The following is an 8,295-nucleotide window of genomic DNA, read 5'->3' on the forward strand; positions in this document are numbered from 1 at the left end:
CATAAGCGGACATGAATAGATGGAACACCGCTAACCGCATAGAGAACCGTGTTTTGGGTGACCAGGTGCACGTTTTCAATCACCAGTTGCACATTTTCAATCACCAGTTGCACGGAGGATTAATAGCAATCTGCATCCATCGCGATTTCTTAAAGTGTCTATAAAGCACTCAGGACGGGCCCGACCGAGACAGGGCCTTAGTGGGGTGCTCCCATAGCGGGCAACAATGAGAGGGGTGCCTTTAAATTCATTTTGAACCATATTTGAAATTTTGGGTTACCAGATGCACGTTTTCAATCACCAGTTGCACGGAGGATTAATAGCAATCTGCATCCATCGTGATTTCTTAAAGTGTGTAAAAAGCACCCAAGGACGGCCCTGACAGAGAGAGGGCCGTAGTGGGGCACTCCCCTAGCGGGCTATATCAATAGAATGACGGGTAAAAGTATTTAAAACCCTTTTATAATTTTTGGGTTACCAGATGCACGTTTTCAATCACCAGGTGCACGGAGGAAAATGAGCATTTGCATCCATAGTCATGTTTTAAACCGTCCATAAAGCACTCTTGGCCGGCCCCGGCAGAGAGAGAAAGAGATGGTGAAAAAAAAAAAAAATCATCATCAGACCTTCCATAAATAATTCGGGCCGGCCCCCATTGCTAAAGGTCCGTAGTAGGGTGCGCCATAAGCGGACATGAATAGATGGAACACCGCTAACCGCATAGAGAACCGTGTTTTGGGTGACCAGGTGCACGTTTTCAATCACCAGTTGCACATTTTCAATCACCAGTTGCACGGAGGATTAATAGCAATCTGCATCCATCGCGATTTCTTAAAGTGTCTATAAAGCACTCAGGACGGGCCCGACCGAGACAGGGCCTTAGTGGGGTGCTCCCATAGCGGGCAACAATGAGAGGGGTGCCTTTAAATTCATTTTGAACCATATTTGAAATTTTGGGTTACCAGATGCACGTTTTCAATCACCAGTTGCACGGAGGATTAATAGCAATCTGCATCCATCGTGATTTCTTAAAGTGTGTAAAAAGCACCCAAGGACGGCCCTGACAGAGAGAGGGCCGTAGTGGGGCACTCCCCTAGCGGGCTATATCAATAGAATGACGGGTAAAAGTATTTAAAACCCTTTTATAATTTTTGGGTTACCAGATGCACGTTTTCAATCACCAGGTGCACGGAGGAAAATGAGCATTTGCATCCATAGTCATGTTTTAAACCGTCCATAAAGCACTCTTGGCCGGCCCCGGCAGAGAGAGAAAGAGATGGTGAAAAAAAAAAAAAATCATCATCAGACCTTCCATAAATAATTCGGGCCGGCCCCCATTGCTAAAGGTCCGTAGTAGGGTGCGCCATAAGCGGACATGAATAGATGGAACACCGCTAACCGCATAGAGAACCGTGTTTTGGGTGACCAGGTGCACGTTTTCAATCACCAGTTGCACATTTTCAATCACCAGTTGCACGGAGGATTAATAGCAATCTGCATCCATCGCGATTTCTTAAAGTGTCTATAAAGCACTCAGGACGGGCCCGACCGAGACAGGGCCTTAGTGGGGTGCTCCCATAGCGGGCAACAATGAGAGGGGTGCCTTTAAATTCATTTTGAACCATATTTGAAATTTTGGGTTACCAGATGCACGTTTTCAATCACCAGTTGCACGGAGGATTAATAGCAATCTGCATCCATCGTGATTTCTTAAAGTGTGTAAAAAGCACCCAAGGACGGCCCTGACAGAGAGAGGGCCGTAGTGGGGCACTCCCCTAGCGGGCTATATCAATAGAATGACGGGTAAAAGTATTTAAAACCCTTTTATAATTTTTGGGTTACCAGATGCACGTTTTCAATCACCAGGTGCACGGAGGAAAATGAGCATTTGCATCCATAGTCATGTTTTAAACCGTCCATAAAGCACTCTTGGCCGGCCCCGGCAGAGAGAGAAAGAGATGGTGAAAAAAAAAAAAAATCATCATCAGACCTTCCATAAATAATTCGGGCCGGCCCCCATTGCTAAAGGTCCGTAGTAGGGTGCGCCATAAGCGGACATGAATAGATGGAACACCGCTAACCGCATAGAGAACCGTGTTTTGGGTGACCAGGTGCACGTTTTCAATCACCAGTTGCACATTTTCAATCACCAGTTGCACGGAGGATTAATAGCAATCTGCATCCATCGCGATTTCTTAAAGTGTCTATAAAGCACTCAGGACGGGCCCGACCGAGACAGGGCCTTAGTGGGGTGCTCCCATAGCGGGCAACAATGAGAGGGGTGCCTTTAAATTCATTTTGAACCATATTTGAAATTTTGGGTTACCAGATGCACGTTTTCAATCACCAGTTGCACGGAGGATTAATAGCAATCTGCATCCATCGTGATTTCTTAAAGTGTGTAAAAAGCACCCAAGGACGGCCCTGACAGAGAGAGGGCCGTAGTGGGGCACTCCCCTAGCGGGCTATATCAATAGAATGACGGGTAAAAGTATTTAAAACCCTTTTATAATTTTTGGGTTACCAGATGCACGTTTTCAATCACCAGGTGCACGGAGGAAAATGAGCATTTGCATCCATAGTCATGTTTTAAACCGTCCATAAAGCACTCTTGGCCGGCCCCGGCAGAGAGAGAAAGAGATGGTGAAAAAAAAAAAAAATCATCATCAGACCTTCCATAAATAATTCGGGCCGGCCCCCATTGCTAAAGGTCCGTAGTAGGGTGCGCCATAAGCGGACATGAATAGATGGAACACCGCTAACCGCATAGAGAACCGTGTTTTGGGTGACCAGGTGCACGTTTTCAATCACCAGTTGCACATTTTCAATCACCAGTTGCACGGAGGATTAATAGCAATCTGCATCCATCGCGATTTCTTAAAGTGTCTATAAAGCACTCAGGACGGGCCCGACCGAGACAGGGCCTTAGTGGGGTGCTCCCATAGCGGGCAACAATGAGAGGGGTGCCTTTAAATTCATTTTGAACCATATTTGAAATTTTGGGTTACCAGATGCACGTTTTCAATCACCAGTTGCACGGAGGATTAATAGCAATCTGCATCCATCGTGATTTCTTAAAGTGTGTAAAAAGCACCCAAGGACGGCCCTGACAGAGAGAGGGCCGTAGTGGGGCACTCCCCTAGCGGGCTATATCAATAGAATGACGGGTAAAAGTATTTAAAACCCTTTTATAATTTTTGGGTTACCAGATGCACGTTTTCAATCACCAGGTGCACGGAGGAAAATGAGCATTTGCATCCATAGTCATGTTTTAAACCGTCCATAAAGCACTCTTGGCCGGCCCCGGCAGAGAGAGAAAGAGATGGTGAAAAAAAAAAAAAATCATCATCAGACCTTCCATAAATAATTCGGGCCGGCCCCCATTGCTAAAGGTCCGTAGTAGGGTGCGCCATAAGCGGACATGAATAGATGGAACACCGCTAACCGCATAGAGAACCGTGTTTTGGGTGACCAGGTGCACGTTTTCAATCACCAGTTGCACATTTTCAATCACCAGTTGCACGGAGGATTAATAGCAATCTGCATCCATCGCGATTTCTTAAAGTGTCTATAAAGCACTCAGGACGGGCCCGACCGAGACAGGGCCTTAGTGGGGTGCTCCCATAGCGGGCAACAATGAGAGGGGTGCCTTTAAATTCATTTTGAACCATATTTGAAATTTTGGGTTACCAGATGCACGTTTTCAATCACCAGTTGCACGGAGGATTAATAGCAATCTGCATCCATCGTGATTTCTTAAAGTGTGTAAAAAGCACCCAAGGACGGCCCTGACAGAGAGAGGGCCGTAGTGGGGCACTCCCCTAGCGGGCTATATCAATAGAATGACGGGTAAAAGTATTTAAAACCCTTTTATAATTTTTGGGTTACCAGATGCACGTTTTCAATCACCAGGTGCACGGAGGAAAATGAGCATTTGCATCCATAGTCATGTTTTAAACCGTCCATAAAGCACTCTTGGCCGGCCCCGGCAGAGAGAGAAAGAGATGGTGAAAAAAAAAAAAAATCATCATCAGACCTTCCATAAATAATTCGGGCCGGCCCCCATTGCTAAAGGTCCGTAGTAGGGTGCGCCATAAGCGGACATGAATAGATGGAACACCGCTAACCGCATAGAGAACCGTGTTTTGGGTGACCAGGTGCACGTTTTCAATCACCAGTTGCACATTTTCAATCACCAGTTGCACGGAGGATTAATAGCAATCTGCATCCATCGCGATTTCTTAAAGTGTCTATAAAGCACTCAGGACGGGCCCGACCGAGACAGGGCCTTAGTGGGGTGCTCCCATAGCGGGCAACAATGAGAGGGGTGCCTTTAAATTCATTTTGAACCATATTTGAAATTTTGGGTTACCAGATGCACGTTTTCAATCACCAGTTGCACGGAGGATTAATAGCAATCTGCATCCATCGTGATTTCTTAAAGTGTGTAAAAAGCACCCAAGGACGGCCCTGACAGAGAGAGGGCCGTAGTGGGGCACTCCCCTAGCGGGCTATATCAATAGAATGACGGGTAAAAGTATTTAAAACCCTTTTATAATTTTTGGGTTACCAGATGCACGTTTTCAATCACCAGGTGCACGGAGGAAAATGAGCATTTGCATCCATAGTCATGTTTTAAACCGTCCATAAAGCACTCTTGGCCGGCCCCGGCAGAGAGAGAAAGAGATGGTGAAAAAAAAAAAAAATCATCATCAGACCTTCCATAAATAATTCGGGCCGGCCCCCATTGCTAAAGGTCCGTAGTAGGGTGCGCCATAAGCGGACATGAATAGATGGAACACCGCTAACCGCATAGAGAACCGTGTTTTGGGTGACCAGGTGCACGTTTTCAATCACCAGTTGCACATTTTCAATCACCAGTTGCACGGAGGATTAATAGCAATCTGCATCCATCGCGATTTCTTAAAGTGTCTATAAAGCACTCAGGACGGGCCCGACCGAGACAGGGCCTTAGTGGGGTGCTCCCATAGCGGGCAACAATGAGAGGGGTGCCTTTAAATTCATTTTGAACCATATTTGAAATTTTGGGTTACCAGATGCACGTTTTCAATCACCAGTTGCACGGAGGATTAATAGCAATCTGCATCCATCGTGATTTCTTAAAGTGTGTAAAAAGCACCCAAGGACGGCCCTGACAGAGAGAGGGCCGTAGTGGGGCACTCCCCTAGCGGGCTATATCAATAGAATGACGGGTAAAAGTATTTAAAACCCTTTTATAATTTTTGGGTTACCAGATGCACGTTTTCAATCACCAGGTGCACGGAGGAAAATGAGCATTTGCATCCATAGTCATGTTTTAAACCGTCCATAAAGCACTCTTGGCCGGCCCCGGCAGAGAGAGAAAGAGATGGTGAAAAAAAAAAAAAATCATCATCAGACCTTCCATAAATAATTCGGGCCGGCCCCCATTGCTAAAGGTCCGTAGTAGGGTGCGCCATAAGCGGACATGAATAGATGGAACACCGCTAACCGCATAGAGAACCGTGTTTTGGGTGACCAGGTGCACGTTTTCAATCACCAGTTGCACATTTTCAATCACCAGTTGCACGGAGGATTAATAGCAATCTGCATCCATCGCGATTTCTTAAAGTGTCTATAAAGCACTCAGGACGGGCCCGACCGAGACAGGGCCTTAGTGGGGTGCTCCCATAGCGGGCAACAATGAGAGGGGTGCCTTTAAATTCATTTTGAACCATATTTGAAATTTTGGGTTACCAGATGCACGTTTTCAATCACCAGTTGCACGGAGGATTAATAGCAATCTGCATCCATCGTGATTTCTTAAAGTGTGTAAAAAGCACCCAAGGACGGCCCTGACAGAGAGAGGGCCGTAGTGGGGCACTCCCCTAGCGGGCTATATCAATAGAATGACGGGTAAAAGTATTTAAAACCCTTTTATAATTTTTGGGTTACCAGATGCACGTTTTCAATCACCAGGTGCACGGAGGAAAATGAGCATTTGCATCCATAGTCATGTTTTAAACCGTCCATAAAGCACTCTTGGCCGGCCCCGGCAGAGAGAGAAAGAGATGGTGAAAAAAAAAAAAAATCATCATCAGACCTTCCATAAATAATTCGGGCCGGCCCCCATTGCTAAAGGTCCGTAGTAGGGTGCGCCATAAGCGGACATGAATAGATGGAACACCGCTAACCGCATAGAGAACCGTGTTTTGGGTGACCAGGTGCACGTTTTCAATCACCAGTTGCACATTTTCAATCACCAGTTGCACGGAGGATTAATAGCAATCTGCATCCATCGCGATTTCTTAAAGTGTCTATAAAGCACTCAGGACGGGCCCGACCGAGACAGGGCCTTAGTGGGGTGCTCCCATAGCGGGCAACAATGAGAGGGGTGCCTTTAAATTCATTTTGAACCATATTTGAAATTTTGGGTTACCAGATGCACGTTTTCAATCACCAGTTGCACGGAGGATTAATAGCAATCTGCATCCATCGTGATTTCTTAAAGTGTGTAAAAAGCACCCAAGGACGGCCCTGACAGAGAGAGGGCCGTAGTGGGGCACTCCCCTAGCGGGCTATATCAATAGAATGACGGGTAAAAGTATTTAAAACCCTTTTATAATTTTTGGGTTACCAGATGCACGTTTTCAATCACCAGGTGCACGGAGGAAAATGAGCATTTGCATCCATAGTCATGTTTTAAACCGTCCATAAAGCACTCTTGGCCGGCCCCGGCAGAGAGAGAAAGAGATGGTGAAAAAAAAAAAAAATCATCATCAGACCTTCCATAAATAATTCGGGCCGGCCCCCATTGCTAAAGGTCCGTAGTAGGGTGCGCCATAAGCGGACATGAATAGATGGAACACCGCTAACCGCATAGAGAACCGTGTTTTGGGTGACCAGGTGCACGTTTTCAATCACCAGTTGCACATTTTCAATCACCAGTTGCACGGAGGATTAATAGCAATCTGCATCCATCGCGATTTCTTAAAGTGTCTATAAAGCACTCAGGACGGGCCCGACCGAGACAGGGCCTTAGTGGGGTGCTCCCATAGCGGGCAACAATGAGAGGGGTGCCTTTAAATTCATTTTGAACCATATTTGAAATTTTGGGTTACCAGATGCACGTTTTCAATCACCAGTTGCACGGAGGATTAATAGCAATCTGCATCCATCGTGATTTCTTAAAGTGTGTAAAAAGCACCCAAGGACGGCCCTGACAGAGAGAGGGCCGTAGTGGGGCACTCCCCTAGCGGGCTATATCAATAGAATGACGGGTAAAAGTATTTAAAACCCTTTTATAATTTTTGGGTTACCAGATGCACGTTTTCAATCACCAGGTGCACGGAGGAAAATGAGCATTTGCATCCATAGTCATGTTTTAAACCGTCCATAAAGCACTCTTGGCCGGCCCCGGCAGAGAGAGAAAGAGATGGTGAAAAAAAAAAAAAAATCATCATCAGACCTTCCATAAATAATTCGGGCCGGCCCCCATTGCTAAAGGTCCGTAGTAGGGTGCGCCATAAGCGGACATGAATAGATGGAACACCGCTAACCGCATAGAGAACCGTGTTTTGGGTGACCAGGTGCACGTTTTCAATCACCAGTTGCACATTTTCAATCACCAGTTGCACGGAGGATTAATAGCAATCTGCATCCATCGCGATTTCTTAAAGTGTCTATAAAGCACTCAGGACGGGCCCGACCGAGACAGGGCCTTAGTGGGGTGCTCCCATAGCGGGCAACAATGAGAGGGGTGCCTTTAAATTCATTTTGAACCATATTTGAAATTTTGGGTTACCAGATGCACGTTTTCAATCACCAGTTGCACGGAGGATTAATAGCAATCTGCATCCATCGTGATTTCTTAAAGTGTGTAAAAAGCACCCAAGGACGGCCCTGACAGAGAGAGGGCCGTAGTGGGGCACTCCCCTAGCGGGCTATATCAATAGAATGACGGGTAAAAGTATTTAAAACCCTTTTATAATTTTTGGGTTACCAGATGCACGTTTTCAATCACCAGGTGCACGGAGGAAAATGAGCATTTGCATCCATAGTCATGTTTTAAACCGTCCATAAAGCACCCAGGGCCGGCCCCGGCAGAGAGAGAAAAAGAGGGGAAAAGTGTTGAAAAAAAAAAAAAATCATACCTTCCATAAATAATTCGGACCGGCCCCCATTGAAAAGGTCCGTAGTAGGGTGCATCATTATCGGACATGAATCTCGGGAACACCGCTAACCGCATAGAGAACCGTGTTTTGGGTTACCAGATGCACGTTTTCAATCACCAGTTGCACGGAGAGAGAAAAAAAA

Source organism: Oncorhynchus mykiss, unplaced genomic scaffold, assembly GCF_013265735.2.
Source record: "Oncorhynchus mykiss isolate Arlee unplaced genomic scaffold, USDA_OmykA_1.1 un_scaffold_445, whole genome shotgun sequence".
Lineage (NCBI taxonomy): Eukaryota > Metazoa > Chordata > Actinopteri > Salmoniformes > Salmonidae > Oncorhynchus > Oncorhynchus mykiss.